The 21,953-nt window shown below is 40.0% G+C and overlaps 1 long non-coding RNA gene across 2 annotated transcripts in view; it reads right to left on the bottom strand.

Moving 5' to 3' along the window:
• Window positions 1-60: 60 nt before the first annotated feature.
• The window catches only part of LOC142445021 (uncharacterized), a 136,879-nt gene continuing 114,986 nt past the window's right edge, over window positions 61-21,953 (bottom strand). The window contains exons 1-3 of one of the 2 annotated variants that reach the window (XR_012783967.1): window positions 17,370-17,519; window positions 9,332-9,453; window positions 61-2,864 (exon numbers count right to left, since the gene is read on the bottom strand). This is a non-coding gene — a long non-coding RNA (uncharacterized LOC142445021). Of the gene's footprint in view, window positions 2,865-9,331; window positions 9,454-17,369; window positions 17,520-21,953 lie in introns of those variants that run through there. The other variant, XR_012783968.1, reaches the window with a different exon arrangement.

The following is a 21,953-nucleotide window of genomic DNA, read 5'->3' as shown; positions in this document are numbered from 1 at the left end:
GGCAATTGAAAACACCCATGGCTTGGGTCAGGTGGACTTAGTCCTCAAAGTGGCCCCCATGCTCTTTAGCATGTTAAAGAGGTCTTTTGCACAGAGTTGCCTAATACAGTATATTATTTTATTTCCTAACTGCTGCTTTCATGAGCATTTACTGTGAATTTAAGTATAGTATATCCCCAACTTCATTATTTTCTAAATCCATCAAGCTGGTTTCAGAAGAGGATATAAAACAAAAGTTATCATTTTTGATATTCCATATGTCTCATGGACTATGTCAAGACATTTGACTATGTGAATCCTAAATTATGGATCGCACTTTGAAAAACAGGAATTGCAGGTGACTTAAGTATACTTAAAGGAGCAGCCCAAGATATAGTTGTTTGAACAGAGCAAAGGGATACTGTATGGTTTAAAATTAGAGAAGGTGTGAATCATGGTTGTATTCTCTCATCATACTTATTTAATCTGTATACTGAGCAAATGATTTGTGAAGCTGAACTATAAGAAGAAAAATATAGCATCAATATTGGAAGAAGGCTCATTAACAGCCTGTGATATGAAGGTGATTCAATCTTGCTTGCTAAAACCAAGAGGATTTGAAATATTTACATTCATAGCTTTTAGTATGAATTACACTTCAACATGAATAAAAAGTTCTCACAAATGGAGTCATAAGCAATTTCCTCCATAAAATGTTAAAATCATATGTTACTGTCATGCAATATGCTTTGCATAGAAGCAAATATAATCTGGGCTGGGTTTATTCCTATGTTATAATTTTACTACATTTAATATTTTCTTCTGATTTTAGGATATATTAAAATAATTTGAGTTCTCTTGGGCCCTTAGCAGTATTAGAGGCTTCGGGCACCGTTCCTTCTGTACCTAATGGATGACTCAACACTTACTGAAAGGCAGGATCCTTTTTCAATTTGTTTTGCCTTTAATTTTTTTCTTTCCCCCTCCTCACTTCCCAACCATCTCAGGTCATCTTTTCAATAGTGACAATGTGTACTATGGGCTTTATTATCAGACTCCACACCTTTTTATAAAAAAAACAATTTTCTAATAAAAAATTCCTCTCTTCAACAGACAACCTTTTAATTTCTCTCTCTCAGAGTAGAGAAGTCAGCCCATTACACATTTATCTTCCTTCTTCAAAGTACGGCTTGACCAGAGAGCTTCTATTGAATTAAGAGAGACTGCAGTTTAATGTGCTCTGGGTGTTTTGAATGAGAGCAGCGCTAATATGCTACATGTTCTGCTACCTGACACAAATGAAAAACCTACTATTCCTCATGTAGCTCCGAAAGGAATGTAAAAATAAATATGGGTAGCAATCTTTTCTTACATCATAAAAGGCACATCAGGGAGTCTGGCAGTTTTAGAAAATATTAACTTATATTACCTTTTCTCTAGTTTTAAGTTCAAAGCATTAGACTGGGGGAAGCACATACTAAAACCATAAAGTTCAGCCTATGGATTTTGAGACCCTACTCTATATTGTTCTCCGGGCTAAGCACTGGGGACTCATATACGTTAAGGAAGTATTATTCCTGACCTTGAGGAACTGTAAGTTTGGTTTACTTTTGTTTTTAAAGTGCTATCTAACCAAAGAAGAACAACGATCAAGGATTGCAACCTTCCATATGAACTACAACTTAATGTAAAGAAAGCAAAAATCTTCAAAACTGGACCAATAGGGAACATCTTAATAAATGGAGAAAGGATTGAAGCTGTTGAGAATTTCATGTTGCTTAGATGTACATCAAGCCTCATGGAAGCAGCGGTCAAGAAATCAAACAATGTATTATTACATTGGGTAAACGTGTTGCACAAGACCTCTTCACAGTGTTGAAAAGCAAGGACATTACTTTGAAGACTGAGGTGCACTTGACCTAAACCATGGTATTTTCAAACACCTCATATGCATGAGAAAGTTGGGCACTGGATAAGGAAGACCAAAGAAGAATCAATGTCTTTGACTATGGTGTTGGCAATGAAGACGGAAAGTACCATGGATGGCCAAAAAAAAAAAAAAAATGCCCAAAGAAATCTGTTTTGGAAGAAGTACAGCCAGAATGCCATTTCGAAGTGAGTATGGTGGAACCTCATGTCATTGACTTTAGTTGTGTTATCAGAAGAGACCCATTCCTGGTAAAGGACATCAAGCTTGGTAACATGGAAGGGCAGCAAGAAAGAGGAAAACCCTTGAAGAGCTGGATTGACACAGTGGCTGCAACAATGGGCTCCAACACAACAATCATTGCGAGAATGGAAAAGGACCAAGCAGTGTTTTGTTCCACGTACATAGAATCACCGAGTTGGAGTTGACTGACGGCACTTACCAGCAAGCAAAGAAGGCATCAAGGATTATACCCAAATACCTTTTCACATGTAAGTATTGTTAAGCATCCACATCCACACCCATGTAACCCGAAATACATTCATGTAGGCAGAGTATATTCATTGTCTCATTTTTAGGCTTAGCCACATGACTTGCTGGAGCCAATGGGATATAAGCATATGTTACATCATGCCAGTCCTATTCAGAAGCTTCAACGTTTGTGGCAAACTTAGATTAGGTCTCTTGTAGTTCTTCACTCTACTATGAAAATAAAATGTCTTCAAAATTAGAATTCGCTCTCATCTTGCAGCTTCTGATTTATAGTGATCCTATAGGATAGAGTAGAACCGCACCTTGGGTATCCTAGACTTTAAATCGTTTCAAGAGCAGACAGCCTCATGTGGGATTGAACTACTTATCTTGCAGTAGATGTAGTTGATGAAGAAGAGCTCCATGTACTCCGTCCCCGGGGCTCCCTAAACAGTCCTAGACAAAGACAATTCTTCAAGCCTGGAAACTAGAATAAGATGAAACATGTATCAAAACAGAGTCCAACCAGGCTGACCTGCACCAAAGCTCTACCACACACGAGCTTTTTATTTTTCAATACAGGAAAAGTTAATACAAATAAATTTGACTACTGCAGTTTACCACAGATTTTCTGTAACATCAAACCATATGATAAAAATCTAAAATGCAAATAGTGTATTATTTGAGTAGTATTAATATAATTACTGAGGAAATAGCCCAAAATATAATGCTTTACCCTGATTCTTTAAAAATCCAGAAGATTGTGTTAAAAAATTTCAAAAACAGAGTTAAAACTTTGTTTTGGTAAGGTCTTGTGAAATTTGTACACTCATACCCTTTTGATAGCACTGTAAATTGGCCCCAAACCTTCAGGAAAGTAATTATAAGAACTATACAAATGTTTGTGGTTTGGCTTACTAATTCCATTCCTGAAAATGTTCTAAAGAAATAATATTTTCTTTTAATGAGAACTTAATGCTTAGCTAGAAGTTTTTCCTCCACAATAACCCTTAACAGTATAAAATGATAAAAAAATTATGCAACTATACAGATAATAATTGGAATATACAAAAGGTCTTCAAGAGGTTATGGAAAACTGGAATTAAAAATACTGTAACTTTTCCAGAATACTTTAAAGCTTCCTTATATGTAGTCAGTTAGGATAAATCAGCTTTATAAAATATTGTAAGATGGATTAATGAACAACAGCTATGTGGAAAAACAAAATATAAAGTACTGGTAATTTAAAAGAACAAACTAAATTGCAACTATATAAAGTATGTAAGCATAAGGATTAAAATCCTCCTAATCCAACTCTTTTAAAAGTTTTCTTTAATGTGTATTAAAAGAATTTGTATCTGGTATGATGTATCTTGACAGACAGATACATAATTAAGCCCTGAAAAAATGGAGATGCATGCCCTGTTTATTACTACCAGTTATCATTAAACTAAGATGTAAATCATAAAAATATCAATTTTCCCCATTTTGACCCAGAGAATAATAATAAAATGTTTCAATAAATTTAATCATTGAACTTGAAAAACCGATTCTTAAATTTATGTAGAAAGGCAACAATCAAGAATAGCCCATAAAGGCAGATCTTACTCTACCAATTATTAAAATGATTCTAAAAAAACATCAAACTTAATATAAAACAAAACTAATGGTAATGCCATACATGTAGATTGTAGAACTCTTCCTGACCTGGTACTGCTCCTCTTCAAAGCAACCAGTGGAACAGAATGGAGAGCATACACTTAGCTTGAGCCAGTAGCTGAACAAGTGTGGGAGTAAGAGTCAGAGTATTCCCACAAATATGCAGACAGATTTGTCAGAGGATATTTGTTTCTGGTCTTTCCTATTTTGCAAATATATGCAAGAGTGTGATAGAGCACAAAGAGAACACAATTATTAAATTGTTAAGCATAGCAAATACCCAAGGGACTGAGTCACTGGGTCTGGAGGATCCGTTTTAGAAGACACCAATGTCAATCAACTCCCGTGATCCCAAGACCACCAGAACTAGATGGGTCCTGGCTCCTAATACCTGTCTGAAAAGGATCACATTTGAAATTCCTGAAAGCAGTGAAGAGCCTAGGTTTACTGCTCTGATAGAGACTGGTGGAATGTCAAGATTATTACCCTTAGTCACCTTTCAGGTCTGGAATTGAATTCACCCAGATGTTAAGAATAATCAAGCACTTCAGATAAAAAAGGTGGCACTTACTGAGTACAAAGTATCCAGTGTTATGAAGGAAGGAAGGAAGAATTGAGAGCAGGAAACAGGAGTAAGTAATGAGGGAATTTCAATAGATCAGTTGAAACAAGATGTTTATTAACTATTGAATGTAAAACCGATGATGATTGTTTTTGCAAACCATCTAATTTGTAATCCTAATTTTTTAGATAAAATTTCATTATAGAGAATATATGGGAAACCCCCAAAACAGACATTCAAACTGTCTTGGATATAGAAATAGCATTGGTATTCAGGTGTTCAGACAAAATATATAACAATTAGTGGTCAAAAACTTAGACTACAATGTCATAAACCCATCTAAGAAATTGGATACATTTTTATATCCTATTTGGTATCCACAAAGCTACATACTAATAGTAGGACCACATACAGCTTGCTGCCTGTCTTCATGAATAATATTGTATCAGAACACAGCTATGTCATTTTATTTATTGATTGATTTTACATTTTATTAGGGGCTCATACAACTCTTATCACAATCCATACATATACATACATCAATTGTATAAAGCACATCCACACATTACTTGCCCTAATCATTTTCAAAGCATTTGCTCTCCACTTAAGCCCTTTGCATCAGGTCCTCTTTTTCCCCTCCCTCCCCACTCCCCCTTCCCTCATGAGCCCTTGATAATTTATAACTTGTGATTTTGTCATATCTTGCCCTATCCAGAGTCTCCCTTTCCCCCCTTCTCTGCAGTCCGTCTCCCAGGGAGGAGGTCACATGTGGATCCTTGTAATTAGTTCCCTATTTCCAACCCACTCACCCTCTAGTCTCCCAGTATCGCCCCTCACGCCCCTGGATTCCCTGTGCCTCCAGCTCCCATATGCAACAGTGTACAACCTCTGCCCTATCCAGTCCTGCAAGGTAGAATTCGGATCATGGTAGTTGTGGGGAGGAAGCATCCAGGATCTGGGGGAAAGCTATGTTCTTCATCGGTGCTACATCGCACCCTGACTGACCCATCTCCTCTCCTAAACCCCTCTGTGAGGGGATCTCCAGTGGCCGACAAATGGGCTTTGGGTCTCCACTCTGCACTTTCCCCTTCATTCACTATGGTATACACACACACACACACACACATATATATGTATATATATATTCTTTTTTTTGTGTGCATGATGCCTTATACCTGGTCCCTTTGGCACCTCGTGATCGCACCAGCTGGTGTGCTTCTTCCATGTGGGCTTTATTGCTTCTGAGCTAGATGGCCGCTTGTTCACCTTCAAGCCTTTAAGATCCCAGACACTATCTCTTTTGATAGTCGGGCACCATCAGCTTTCTTCACCACATTTGCTTATGCACCCATTTGTCTTCGGCGATCATATCATGGAGGTGTGCAGCCAATGATATGATATTTTGTTCTTTGATACCTGATAACTGATCCCTTCGGGACCACGTGATCACACAGGCTGGTTTGTTCTTCCATGTGGGCTTTGTTGCTTCTGAGCTAGATGGCTGCTTGTTTATCTTCAAGCCTTTAAGACCTCAGACACTATCTCTTTTGATAGCCGGGCACCTTCAGCTTTCTTCACCACATTTACTTGTTCACCCTCTTTGGCTTCAGCAGTTGTGTCGGGAGGGTGAGCATCGTAGAGTGCCAATTTAATAAAAGAAAGTATTCATGCATTGAGGGAGTGCTTGAGTACAGGCCCAAGGTCCTTCCGCCACCTTAATACTAAACCTATAAATATAGGCATTTATAGAGGTCTAGACAAAGACATGTACATACAAATATATATATATATGAGGACGGGGAAATAGATCTATGTGTCTATATTTATAGATATGTCATTTTTATTGTCTCTGGTAGGTCTGTGCTGTAACACTAGTGTGAAATAGTTGCAACAGAGACTGTATGATTTGAAAAACTTAAAATATCACTATTTGAAACTTTACAGAAATAGTTTCTGGCACTGCTATACATAATTCAATCTAAAAAAGAGAGAAATATTTACCCATACAGATGGATCCCAAACTAGTGTTAGTGGGGGAAAAAGGTATTGTAGAAAGATGCGTAGCATACTACATAGTAATTTTATTTTTTGCGTGATAAAAAAATACATATAACACCAGCAATTTCTAAATGCACAATCCCATGGCATTGGTTACATTCTTCAAGTGATGCAACTATTCCAGCTGTCTTTTCCCAAATTATATCACCATTAACAAGAACTCGCCACCCCATAATCTTCTCGTCTAACCTGCAGATCTGCTGTTGTCAATTTGAACACATATTCTTTCCAATAGCACAATGGTCAAGGTAAATATTCAGTTCGGATTAAGCTAAACTATCATTTGGCATCAAGATGACTTCAGGAGGCTAGTTTTGTTTTAAGGGATAGAGATGAACTATGAGCAATCATTTCGCTGTCATCCAGTCATGAGGGCTTGCAGAAAGTCTGCATAAATCTGAAGTTTCTGTTCCACATCCTTTCCCTCCTTCTCATCTGAATCCTTCTATGCAATTTTTGCATGAACCATTCAGCAAGAGCACCCAAGTCGTTCTTCTCCACTCATGGCAAAGGAGGCAGTGGAGGAGTTATGAGACAATCATTCCAGTTCCTTCTCAGATCCCTGACTCTGCCCACCCAACCTTTTGTGTGCTACTGCTGGCAAATAGAATCCAATTGGGGGATGCTGAGTGATCACACGTAAGCCTCTAAGTGTCCAGGGACTCCTCGATGAGCTTGGATACAGAATAGGAAAACTAAAACCGATATTAGGTCCCTGACTGAAACCGAAATACTCCCCACTACTGTGTGAATGATGACTCTCCGTGACTGATGGGACACGGTACAACTGCCCCCTGTGAGTTCTGAGAATATAATTCATTACAGGAATAGAAAGTTCTTGTCGTTCTTCCAGTGACTCTTGGTTTTGACCTTGCAGATAGCAGCCAGTGCATAAGCACGATGCCAGCAGGGCCAATTTTAACTAGAACAGGGGTGGGGAAACATTTTTTTTCAGCTAAGGGCCATTTGGATATTTATAATATCATTTGTAGGCCATATAGTATCAATTTAAAAACTAGCCTGCCATATTCCATCAGACATTTAATTAATTCACCCCTCATGTGATGGCTCCTCTTTGGTGAGGTGTGTGATGTTAGCTGCTATTGATGACTTTCTGGGCCTTCTATGGCCTACAGGCCAGACATTGCCCCACTCCTAGACTAGACTGTCCCATAAGCTATGGCCCTAAATGAATAGAAAGACAAAGACAACAAGGAAGACCCTTGATGACAGATTGATACAATGGTTACAATGGGCTCAAGCACAACATCACTTGTGACGGTGGTGCGGGACCAGGTGGTTTTGCCCTGCGGTACAGAGGGTCACTCTGAGCAGGAATTGTTCCAATGGCAAATATTAACAGCAACAACAGATCCCTAAACCCAGAGAAAATATCCTATGGGGTATTTGGATGTGAATAAGCTGTTCCTTGTTGTTGTTATGAAACTGTATAACATACTTCCCCATTCAACATTTTAAAGGTGTTCGGCTTAGTGATAGCACTTCCATGAGCCAAGCTGTACAACTACCACTCTTAATTCATGCCACACTTCCCATTGCCAGAAACAGAAGCCCACTGCGCCCCAAACAGCGGCTCCTCCTCACCCCTCCCTCTTGCCTTTCTTTCACAACGACTAGTAAACATTGCTCTCTCTATGTTTTCCCTTTTCTTGTCATATCCTATATGTACATTTCCCAATGTTTATCCTTTTGTGCTTGACTTATTTCTCTCAGGATGTTTCCCGTGTCTATATTGTGGCATGGGTCAGGCCTTCATTGTTCTTTGTGTCTCAGTAATATTCCCCCTGCATTACGTACAACATTATATATATATATACACATACATACACATGATGGTGAATATATAGGTTGTGTCCACCTTTGGGCTATTATAAAGAGTACTACAGTGAACATTGGTTCATACATTCACAACTCTGCTTTCCAGTCTCTTGGGTATATGCCTCAGAGTGGAATTACTGGATCATATGGTGGATCATATGGACATATTGTTTTCAGTTTTTTAAGGAAATACTTCATTGGTGTCCGCAGTAGTGTGACCAGCTAACAGTCCCACAGGTAATAGTTACGGGTTCCAATATTCTCATAGACTCCTAACATTTGTTAGTTTTAGTTTCCGTTAGTCTGCTTGTTTCGTTCTTATTCTTTTTGGATAAAGATTTTTCTTTACCTTTTTTTGATAAAGCACTTTGGTCAACAAAAATATTTAAGTTCTATGTGGTCCTATTTGTCTTTCTTATCTTTTTCTGTGTCTGCTTTTCTTTTCAGATATTCAATCCATCAAAAAACATAAGTTCCATATCCATGTGCCTATATTTTCATCTAAACTTTTTATGGTTTTAGTTTTCATTTAGATCTTTAATCCATTTTTGAACTGGATGCCGTGTATGATTTGAGCCATGGATCCTGATTCAGTCTTCTGCACATGGAAATCTGACTTCCCCAGCACCATTTATTGAAAAACGGTTCCTTTCCACTGAATGGTCTTACCAACCTTGTCAAAATACAACTTATTACAGATGTGTAGGTGTGATGCCAGTTATTTAAAGTAATTAAAACAAGTAGAAGTTTGTAAGCAGTAACAGAGGGGAAAAACAGTTCACGGCTTAACCTCTTACCAAAAGGCTCGTACTTCAAATCCACTGAAATGTACTTACTCTTTGAAATTAAAGACAGGATGCAATTTGGGGTGGGGAGTACATAAGAACTCTCAAAGATAATGATGATTCTTGATTTCTTAAGTTGGATGATGTTCTTGTGTTAAGACTTCTTTATTCCTCTAGAGAAAAAAAAAGATATAATTTAGAATTATGAATGACTTTATAACTAAATTTCAAACAACATATATGATACAATATTATTTAGATAAAACATTTTACTTATGTAATATTAGAAGAAAATGCATGCCCATACAAATATACACAAAAATATGTGTCCCTGTTTCTTGAACATTCTAAGGCTTCTGACAACCCCAAATTTTAATAAATATAAATGTTTCAAATAGCTATTGTCTTTAATACTTGTATATTAAATTACATTGAATTAGAGAAGTATATCTCTACAAAAGTCTCCTAAAGTATACTTGCATCAGTCAGCCATAACTTGAGAAATATTTAACCTAAACCTTAAGTCATTATGAAAACGGCAGAACATATTCCCTTCGTTTTTCTTGTGTTTGAAGTAAAATGTCATTGTTAACAGTGTCAACTGGCCTATCCATTTCACACAGAATAGGGAAGAAAGCTAAAACATCGCTCCTTCCTCCCTACCAGGTAAATGTACTCGCGGACGAATAAGCATTTGTCTTCATGGCACACAAAGCAATTGACTTGATACCTTGGGTCACACTGGCTTTTTGATTCACATAGATTTGCATCTTGACCTGAATTGTGGTGACAAAATATAGATCTGGACAATCTATTCAGGAATAAGTCATACATGAGAGAGTAAATTGGAAAGGAAAACACTTTCTTTGACATTTTTATTACATTAGACTTTTTTGGTGGGGGGGGTTGTACTTAAACTGTGTTCAGGTTTTCACAGGCAAGACAACTTCTTATACTTAGCCCATTTCTGTTCAAATCTCTGGGAACGAGCGGTGAGGTAGAGCAGGCTGGGTGTCATTTGTACAGCCCAAGTAGGTATTACGAGTGCATTTCACGTAGCAACCAACCAACCGGTCAGACTAGACAACTTGGAAAAAAGTCCTTTCACGAGCTAATGTCAGGATGACCCAGTCGATACCTACAGCAGAAAAACGCAGCAGTACTTAGAAAAGATCAGCACAGGAAAAACTCTGAAACAATCGTATCCTTTCTTCAGTCTCCATCAAAGGGAAGGCTCTTACTAGCATTCTGTTCTCTTGCATCGCTCCCACCATGAAACTGTTTGTTCTGTCAGTGCCTCTTTGAAAAGAAGCAGAGGAGTAAATTCATACCAATAGATGTAACTTAGGAATTAGCTATTGCTAATAAAAGAGCCTTCCAAGCACAAAGTATAGCACACAGCATAAACCCCCAAACTAAATAAGTGCATAAAACCAAAGTCAAAGCAGTCGTCTGGACTTAGACCCAAGGCAGTCCCGGTGATGCAGAGTAGTGCTGAGCCACTGGGGCTTTTTAAAGCTGCAGTCTTTGCGGAATAAGATTGCCAGGTTTCCCTTCCAAGATGTCACTGGTGGGTTAGGCCTGCTAGCCAATAACTTAATAGCAGAGTACAAATTTGTTTGTATTCCCCAGGGACTCCCCAGTTCCCCCGTCTGTTTATTTCTTTACCTGGTAAGTTCTACAGAAGCAAAAAACCTAGTCGGTCTTATTCCTTGAGAAATCACCGGTGAAGCAGAGATATAACACAATTTAATTCATTCCTCAAAGGTGTTCCGTTCTAATGGGATGGAGGTAAAGTCCTGGGAACACTCTTCAACAGCAGCCCGAAAAAGGTAACTGTCGCCCAGAAAAGGAGTGGCATCAGGACTTGTCTTCACACTCACCATCCTGCTATGGCTCCTCAACTGATTTCCATGCTTCCCGGGTCTCCACTAAGCACGGAGCTTCATCTTTTCTTCCCCGAACCAATAAAAACAGCCAAAATCATTCTAGCTCCTTATTTCTTGTTATGGCTATAATTCTAATTGGATTAATTTCTTCTATGTAGGAGCAGAGCTCCTTCACCCTTATCAAAGACAATGCATTGACATATTTTAAAATTAATTTTACAAGGCTGAACAGAATCAAAAGAGAGACATTGGGAATCTACTGAAAAGTGCAGAGCTCCAGTGGCAGAGGGAGCGTGAATGCAGAGGTTGACCACACGGTCAGCGATTCAAAATCACCAGCCCTTCTCTGGGAGAGAGAGGAGGGAGGCATTGTGGCCCTATGAAGATTGACAGCGGGGAACCCCCAGGGGTAATTCGGCTCTGTCCTACAAGGTCACTATGGACAGCCGTGAGTTTGGCGTTGAGTTACTTAGATGTGCTGGTCATTTCCATTACTTATTAGAAGATTAACATCATTGTAGAAAGTTAGAAACTTCGACCACTGAATCCACAATTTAATGTTTTTAAAAATGCATGTATTCTATGCTGCAAAATCCAGAGATGCTAGCCCGAAATGAAAATTTTCAGCATTATTTTGAGGACATGTCCCCACTGATTAAAAAGCAAAACAAAACGCCGTTTCTCATTTTCCTTTCACTTTGAATGCAACCTATTGTGGAAACACACTTCACGCACTTGCACCCACAGTCCATGTTTATTCCTGCCATCAGTCCATGTTTATTCCTGAACCAACTTGCTGCCATCAGTCCATGTTTATTCCTGAACCAAGGCCACAGACTCCTTTTCTTTCCCTTGACTTTGCTGATCCTCTCCCAAACCACAACTTGCTACCTACTCTCAGCTGTATTTATATTTAAATTCTTGTACTTCTTTTGTTCAGCAGTTACAGACTCTGTGAAGTCTCATTGGATAAATCATTTGTTCTATTGTGGTAAATATATACTTAACAAAAAATATTTTCTCACGCCAACAATGTTTACACATGTACAGTTTAGTGGTATTAATTATCCAAATAATAAGGATGGTAATTTGAGGACTAGGGTGCTACTCACCCAAGCCATAGTATTTTTAATTTTTTTACATATATATGTCACTGAATATGAAAGACCGAAGAGTAATTGATGTGTTTCAATTATTCTATATCAGTAGTTCTCAACCTGTGAGTTGTAACCTCTCTGGGGGTCAAATAACCCTTTCACAGGGGTCACCAAAGGCTATCAGAAAACACATATTCCCGATGGTGTTAGGGACCAAGATGCTGCTCCTCTATCTGTCTCCAGGCAGGTCTGCCCACATGCAGATACACCCACATACAAGTATCCCGCATGAAGAGTGTTACCCAGACTACATCATGCTTCAAGACAAAATTTCATTTCTTTTCAATTATAAAGAAATATTTCACAATATATAATGACATTGCTTTTGCAATTCACCCCTTTGCTTTAATGATGTTCAATTTATAACAATGAAAATACATCCTGCATATCAGGTATTTACGTGATGATTCATAACAGCAGTAAAATGACAGTTAGGAAGTAGTAATGAAAATAATGTTACGGTTGGGGTCACCACCACATGAGGAACTGTAGGAAAGGGTGGCGGCCTGAGGAAGGCTGAGACCCACTGCTTAGTATTGAAAGTACCATGGACTCCTGAGAGGACAAACACCCCTGTCTTGGAGCAAGTACAGACAGAGCGCTCCTTAGAGACAAGGATGGTGAGAATCTTACATACAGTGGACCACCTATCAGGAAGGACAGTCCCTGGAGGAGGACATCGTGCTTTGTAAAGTAGAAGGGCAGGTAAAGAAAGGAAGGTCCTCCGGGAGATGGATCGACACGTAGCTGCAACAACGGGCTCATGCCTAGGAACAATTGTGAGGATGGTGCCGGCCCATGCCGTGCCGTGCTTAGGGTCCCCGTGGTTTGAAACTGACTCAATACCTTAACAATAGCGAAAACAATTATGTGCACCACTCTGTTCAGCTGCCATCCTTATATATTTCCAAATTTTTATATCACTTTTAACAGAATTGTGTTTAATGCCTGTTCAGTGACTACGGAAAGCCTTCACATCTTAAGAGAAGCAGCCTGTGGTTTCTCATGCTGGTTACATTCCTCTGATTGTTTCTGTTGTACCACCTGTAGGAGAAGAGTCTCCTTTGCATTAAGCAAGTGGGCTTGAGTCTCTGCTTAAAAACTTATTTATGTGGCCATTGTTTAATGCTTTAACTCTCTAATTTCCTGTTTATACCTGACAATGAGGACTGTGCTTATTCTCATCAAGCTATTAATATAGTTAATATACAGAAAGAACACAACACATCCCAACTAGAAACCAATGGGTACTTCTCTTTGGAGGGGAGGACATAAGCAAGTTCTGCTTTCAACAAGCTCAGTTTGTGATAGAGCATTGTGTTCCAGGGAGGTATCAGGGTTGGAAACAGAAGAACTTCTAAATCTTTAAGTATCAATTAAATTCACAGAAACAAGTGAAATAATCCAGAACAACTGTGCAGTAAAAACAGAGAAGAGAAGCTACGAAGGGGACACCTGAGGAGCAAAGACGTTGACGAAATTGCACTAGTGAATCAGTTTGTCCCCTTTCTCTTCATCAGTGATTTGCTCAGTCAGCCGTCACTCCCCGATGGTGGTGTTGCAGATTCTATAACCAGTGAAATGGGAAGCACGTTGGACTAGAGTTTCAGACAAGAAAGCAAAGGAAGAAAGGGCAACAGCTAGTGACAGGCCCTGAAAGCAGTTTCTTGAAATGCACTCATGACATTTGTCTGGTCGCCAGAGAAGTGAGGATAAATTAGACATGCTGCAGCACAGGGTGATATGGGAGCAAGCAGGGTCAATGAACTAGCAGTGAAATAAAAGTCAATACGCGATAAAAAGCTAATAGTCGATTATACACAGTGGGAGGTAAAATGTATGGTCAGGAAGGAAGATATTTGAAATGGAAACATATGGTGAATTTAAAAAATCAAGCAAATCATCATTATTGGTAGCTAATAAGAAATGAGAAAAACAACCAGCTACTTTAAGTGAGGGGGTGAACCAAATTTGAAGCCAAAATTGGAGAGATGATCTTCCTGGGCACTGAAGATACCAAAAGTGTGCTTAGCGTGGGAGAGGAAAACACAGAGCCAGTTACAAATGAATGAATGAATGAATGAATGAATGAATGCATGTATGCATGCAAGGGGGATCCATCGAAACCCGCATCAAGAAGGCATAACAGGTGGCAAACTACGCTGGCACTAACTTCAAAGGCTTGGAAAAGGAAGCAAACAAAACTGTCGGTTTGCATTTCTGAATCTCGGATGTATGACTCATGGCAGCACAGCACAGACACTTGAAAAGCACAGTTTGAAACTGACAAATAATTGCTTTCTGTCACAGTGTCTGATTTACTTCACAACTCTTACTATTAAAGAGTGACTTCTCAGTCAGTGACCTATCAGAAAAAGAGAAAGCCATGTCAGGTATTTAAAACAGGCGGCTTAATATAGATCATGGCTTGAACTAGTCTGTCAAGATTTGGAGAAGAAGTAATGGGAAAATATTGTGACCTGGGAATTAGTAACACCAGGAATTACTAACACTGTGATTGCTCCTGGAGGTAAAGAAATAAAAGGAGAAAATGAGAATGTGGTGGGCCCTGCTCGCAGGAGCCCTCTCTCCTGCTGCTGGAACGGCTGGCAATGTCCCTTGACCCACATGTAAGCTTCCAGGCCATTATAACCACTGCATCACAATTCTGTGTGCTTCAATTATCTCCAATCAACCAAAATGCTTTCATACTGTCCCCTAAATAGTTCAAGAAAACGTCTCATTGTTTCTAACTCAATCACTGAATGATATTAATTCCTATTCTAGTTCAATCAAAATCTGCCCTGTGTATTTTGCAGCCTAACAGCTATACATTTTAAGACACCAAACACAGGGAACTGGAAAAGAAAGGAATATTTTGGTTAACGTGGGAAGATATGGATGGATCCAGCCTCTCCATCAGGACACAGCCCAATGATGTCTTGTCAAAGGTGTGGCCTATTTAGAGAAGATACTAGCGCAAGCTGGATTCTCCCTGGCACCTCTTTTGCTTCTTGCTGGCTTGAACTCTGGATTTGACTTCTGGGGCTGGAGGCCCAAGTAGCCTGCTTTCTCTGGGAAGCTGTCAGTGCCCTGCTATGTTCCTGCCAATCTCGGCTCCATTTAATTCTGCACCCACTGGCTGGTGATCTCCCACTTCCCACTTCACCTTCCTGCTTCCCTGCCCAGAAGTTGGGTGAGTCTGCAGGGGCTTCCAGCTACCATCTGACTCATGAAGTTGAGTTGGACTGAGCTCAACTGCTTTCTTGATAAAAACTTATTTCTTGATATAAAGTTCTTTCTTATACACATATTTATGTCAGTGGTTTTATGCCTCTGGAATACCCAGCATAACATAGCTAGTAATAGAAATGATTATGTCACAAGGAAAGAAGAAAATAGTGCCCATTTCAATTTCTTTATTCCCAGACTCTAGTCCCACAATCTATTGATAGCTGATTCCAAGCACTGAAACATCATCAAGAAAATTTCCCCGATATTACCTTAACTGAATTCCCAATACACCCTCTAACATGCTATAAGGATAACAGTGGCCGCATAGTAAGATCTTTGGGAGTCTTTTGGAGTAAGCTCTTACCACATTTATTTCATTATAAAATCTCTGTTGGTCAAAAGCAATGTTAAATGGAATAATGAGTAAGAAATTCATAGACTGAGGTATAGGTAAAAGTATTATGGGCCTGAGATGTATATTCATACTCCCGCCAAAACCAAATTCACTGCTATCGAGTCACTCTGACTCATAGTGATCCTATAAGACATGATAGGACTGCCGTATGGATTTCTGAGGCTGTAAACCTTTATAGGAGCACAGAGCCTCATTTTTCGACCATGTAGTGCCTGGTGGGTTTGAACCACCGGCCTTGTGTTTAGGAGCACAATGTGTAACCCACCACACTACCAAGGCTCCTTAGATTTATACTCCAAAAGTCAAACTCACTGTCATCAAGTCAATGCTGATACCTAGAGACCCCTGTTAGTTCCTGAGACGGTAACTGTTTATAGGCGTAGGGAGCCCAGGCTTTCTCGGGCGGAGCAGCTGAGGGTAGCAGATCGCCAACCATGTGGATTGCAGTCTGATGCATAATTAGACGCCACCAGGGCTCCTTAGATTCATACTAGACAAGCGCCTATTTTTAAGTAAACACATCAGTTACCTTCTAAGCGGAAAGGGTTTCAATATATTCAAACTGAACCTAATTAGCTGGCTGACCCATTTAGGGCCTAGTGCAGCCATACAGAGCCATACCCGAGTTTCAGCTTCTGCTGTTAGTGGGCTGGCCATCAAACAGTGCCAGTAGCCAGAACAACTTTGATGTGGCGAGTCCTTACCGAGAAGCCTAGACATTACCCCCATCCCTGTCACCAATGTTATTTTGCTCATGAACCCATTGAGCAAGAACAGAAAGGGAAGGGAGGCTTGCTGGCATCCACAGATGAGATTGCAGGATGGCCTTTGTTGAGCATTTATTAGTGTTGGGCACAGTATTGTCACACTCATTAGCCATTTTAATAAGTTTGTCCACACACTTTCCCCTAGGTTTCCTTTCACCAACTTAACCTTGAACTATACCTAAAAAGCTGGCCAAACTATTAACCCCGTCCCATCAATTGTCTGGCGATACATACCTCAGGTAACATCTCTGGAAAAAGCCTCTGAAGTTCTTACTATTCCCCAAAAGAACTTCCCTTCCCCATTCTCTGTCAGGCCACCTCTGCAGGGGGAGGTACTGCTACAGCAGTTAACTGTGGAATGCCGCCGCAGTTCAGTACGGATCATCTGAAACATTCTTTCATCCGTTAATTATGAAGGACCCTTTATGAAATCTGGGTAGTGAAGATAAACACAATGGCTACTTGAAAGGTTGGTGGTTAAAATCCATCTAGTGACACCTATCTTCCTAAGTGTTTGGAATTAATCAACTAAATTGTGCCTTCCTTGTCATGTGCATCTACCGTCACACGGGTACGCCAGGTTTCTGTCGATGTGTTGCTGTTGTCAGACGGCTTCCGGTCACTTACCACTCACTGTGATTCTATGAAGCACTGTCTGGACCGGGGCCGTTCCCACAACAGTTGCTGTATTGGAGGCCATTACTTCGGCCGCTGGGTCCGTCCATCTAGTTGAAGGCTTCCTCTCTTTCACCGGCACTGCTTCAAGTATGATGTGCTTCTCCCACGACTCTTGCATCCTGATAACACGTGCAAAGTACGGGAGAAAACGACTTGCTGATCTCATTTTGAAACAGACTTTTAGTTGTACTTCTTCCACGACAGATTTTCTTATTCTTCCGACAGTCCACATTCAATATTTATGGCATATTCAATATCATGCTGACATAAATGGCAAAAAAAATTTAATTCTTTGGGTATATTAGTAATTTCCTGTGTCAGATTTTGCACTTGTTTCCTTGCTCCATATTAGAGCCTGCTTTTAGTTAGAGACCTTTAAGTTTTTGTGTGAGGGAGGTGGATGAATGAATATTGAGAAGAATTAGAAAATCACCACAGAGAATGACTTGGCAGTTAGGGGTCTCAGCTTAGACATGCCCCATTAATCTGGCCACAACGGTGTCAAGATTAGGCTATGGCCTGAGACTAAAATTAGAATTTTATTAGGAAAACAGCATTAAAAATAAGCACAAGTGGGGAGATAAACTTTTGGAATGACAGAGGAAAGAACTTGATAAACTTATTCTCCCTCCCAAACAATAAAAATACAGGCAAACTAACTAAAACCCATCATTTCAGAGCTCTGGGAATTACCCATACCGCATAACAAGCTAATCATCATCCATCCAAGAGAAACCACCGCCTATTAGATAGGATGACGGGTGATGGTTTAACCTTTGCTGTTCTTATCACGTCTTCCTCCCTAGCTCCTTGGCATGGGAGTCAAAAGCTGACAACCTTGTAGAGAACGAAGACAGTTTAGCACTTTTAAGAGCACCATGAGAAACATTATCCTTATAAAATGGTCGTTATTTTGTCCTCACTTGAATCTCCCTGCATAATCTCTCTTCTCAGAGAGTACTGGTTTTAATTTTGTTCATTAAACAAAACCAAAATTAATTTCCATTAAGAAACAGAAGTGAGAACCCAGGAGTAAATGCATTGTCGTACAAACAGCTGATCTCTAACAAGAAGCACATTAAATGGGAGAAAGGTAGCGTTTTAAGTGTTTTCTTGAAAGACAGTTTTTAACAAATCATGCTGGCAAAAATTGATATCTATTTTCAGAATAATTATACAGGAGTCTTATCTCCCTCCATATACAAATTCAAGATGGGTCAAAGACCTACATGTAACCTAGAACTATAAGATGATCAATTTTAAAAAGTAGGGTCAAACTGGAGTGCTCTAGTGCATGGAATGAGTACACTAACAAATCTAAGAAAAGCATGCAGACAGAAGATGACCCAGTAGATGACTGGGCCTCTCTAAAAATAAGACACTTCTTCTGTACAACAAGAGGTTTCATGAAGACGGTAAAAGGGGAACTTGCAGGCTAGAGGAACATTCTTTTTCAATGACCTCAGAGAAAGAACTGCTCTCTAAAATGTATAGAAAACTTCAACACCTCCACAAGAAAAATACAAATAATTCAATTAAAAGTAGGCAGAAGACATGACCAGACAAGCAAAACAGCCATCCATGTAGCCAACAAACATATGAAGTCATGCTAGCAATCATTAGCCATTTGAATAATGCAAATCAAAACAGAAATAGGATAAGACCACATAAAAGTATCAATAGAAAAGCTAAAAAACAGATAACAAATTTTGATGAGGGTACAGAGAGTGTGAAACCTTTGTAAACTGCTGGTGGGACTAACAAAATGGTATAATCACGGTGGATAGTGGTGTGGTGCTTCCTCCAAAAGTTAGGAAGAGAAATACCATTGCTGTTGTTCTTAGTTGCTATCAAGTTGGTTTTGACTCACAATGACATATGTACAACAGAATGAAACCCTGCCATTCTGACATTATTGCTATTTATGTTTGAGCCCATTATTACAGGCACTGTGTCTATCCATCTCATCAAGGGCTTGCTTTGTTTGAGGTTCCCCTGAGTCCTTTTCCAGGGTGCATCTCTGGTCCAAAGTACATGAGGTGAAATCTCTCTATAAAGTGAGTTTGCAGCAGATTAACCTAATGAAATGTGTTGTGAGATCTCTTGGCTGCTGCTTCCATGATCATTGATTATGGATCCAAGCGAGATAAAACCTTGGAAATGTCAAGCTTTTCTCTATGTATCATCATGTTATCTATTGGTACAGTTATGATGATTTGGAAACTTCATTAGCCAAGTGCTTCATGTCCACCTCACTTTCAGCAAACAAGGTCAGGTCACATGCATATCACACAGATGTTAATAAGCTTTCCTCCAGTTGCGATGCCGCATTCTTTTTCTTTTAAAAAAAATTTAAATTGTTTTATTAGGGACTCATACAACTCTTATCACAATCCATATATACATCAATTGTGTAAAGCACATTTGTACATTTATTACTTTCATCATTCCCAAAGCATTTGCTCTTCACCTAAGCCCTTGGCATTGGCTCCTCATTTTTCCCCTCCCTCCCTGCATCCCCTTTCTTCATGAACCCTTGATAATTTATAAATTATTATTTTGTCATCTCTTGCCCTAACCAATGTCCCTTCACCCACTTTTCTGTTGTCTGTCCCCCAGGGAGGACGTCACATCTAGATCCTTGTAATCGGTTCCCCTTTTCCAAACCACCCTCCCTCTACCCTTCCAGTATCGCTACTCACAGCAGTGGTCCTGAAGGGATCATCTGCTCTGGATTCCCTGTGTTTCCAGTTCCTTTCTGTACCAGTGTATATCCTCTGTTCTAGCCAGATTTGTAAGATAGAATTGGGATCGTGATAGTGGGGGGGGGGGGGAAGGAAGCATTTAGGAACTAGAGGAAAGTTGTATGTTCCATCAGTGCTCCACCACACACTGACTGGCTCGTCTCCTCCCCGAGCCCCTTCTGTAAGAGTCTGTCCAGTGGCTTACAAATGGACTTTGGGTCTCCACTCCACACTCCCCACCTCATTCACTATGATAAGATTTTTTTTCTGATAATGCCTGATACCTGATCCCTTCGACACCTCGTGATTGCACAGGCTGGTCTGCTTCTACCATGTGGGCTTTGTTGCTTCTGAGCTAGATGGCCGCTTGTTTACCATCAAGCTATAAGACCCCAGACACTATATCTTTTGATAGCTGGGCACCATCAGCTTTCTTCACCACATTTGCTTATTCACCTACTTTGTCTTCAGTGGTTGTGTCGGGAAGGTGAGCATCATAGAATGCCAATTTAATAGAAGAAAGTATTCTTGCATTGAGGGAGTACTTGAGTGGAGGCCCAATGTCCTTCTTCTACCTGAATACTAAACCTATAAATATAGGCACATAGATCTATTTCCCCAGCCTCATATATAAATATAACTGCATATATACATGCCTTTATTTAGACCTCTATAAATGCCCTTTGCCTCCTAGCTCTTTCCTCTATTTCCTTTGACTTTCCTCTTGTCCCACTATCATGCTGTCTTTATTTGAGTTTCAGTAATTCCTCTTGGTTACATTATCCTTGATCACATCCTACCAGGCCTTCTCCACCCTCCTCACCACCGATTTGGATCACTTGTTGTTCCCTTGTCCCTGGGTTTGTTAACACCACTACCTTTCCCCCCACCTCCACCTCTCCCATGTCTCCCTGGGACTGTCGGTCCCATTGTTTTCTCCTCCAGATTGATCATCCAGCCTTCTTATTTAGACAGACCTGCGGAGATAATAACATGAAAAACTAGACAGAGAAAAACCAAGCAACAATATACAACAAAACAACAACAAAAACAAGCCAATGACAAAAAAAAAAACCCAAAACCAAACAAGAAATCAAAGCTTATAGCTAGTTCAATGACTGTCTGTTGGCTTTTAGGAGTGTTTTCCAGTCCAGTCTGTTGGGGCACCACGCCCTGGCCCCAAAGTCCACCTTCAGCATTCCCTAGGGACCTCGCCGCTCCATTACTTTGCTGTTCTGTTGCACCCCATTAGTGTTTTGCCTCGGTGTGGTGGGATAAGATTGGGCGCAACTCCCACATGGTCTCTGGTGTTGTCCCCTGTAGGACTATGGGTCAGTGAGGGATGTCATGTCTCATAGTGGGGCCAGCCATGTGGTCCTCTCTGTGGACTGGCTGCTCTAATTGGGAACATTGTCCTCAAGGCCTGGTGGACCAGGATGTGCTTCACTCTCTCCTCCTCCCTCTTCATCTGCTCCCATGTGCTCTGACCAGATATATTCCTCTCCTGGAGCTGCAGATTCAATGCCATCCTTTGAAATAAATTTCTCTTGGGGAGGGGCAGGTGTCCACGTAGTAGTCAGGATTGGGGCTGGCCCTTTGGAACTCTCCACTAGTTACCTACTCCATGCCAGTATGTTCCATTCAAATCTTGGAGCACTGGGTTGAAGTCTAGTCCCTCTTTCCCTTTGGAGATATAAACAATACCCTCCCCTTGGGTGGGTTAGTGCCCTGTGTCCCCTTACCCATTTATTTTTTATTATTTTTTTCCTCTCCCCACCTCCTTTTTAGT

Source organism: Tenrec ecaudatus, chromosome 4 (assembly GCF_050624435.1).
Source record: "Tenrec ecaudatus isolate mTenEca1 chromosome 4, mTenEca1.hap1, whole genome shotgun sequence".
Lineage (NCBI taxonomy): Eukaryota > Metazoa > Chordata > Mammalia > Afrosoricida > Tenrecidae > Tenrec > Tenrec ecaudatus.
This window is presented reverse-complemented; position numbering and strand designations above follow the sequence as displayed.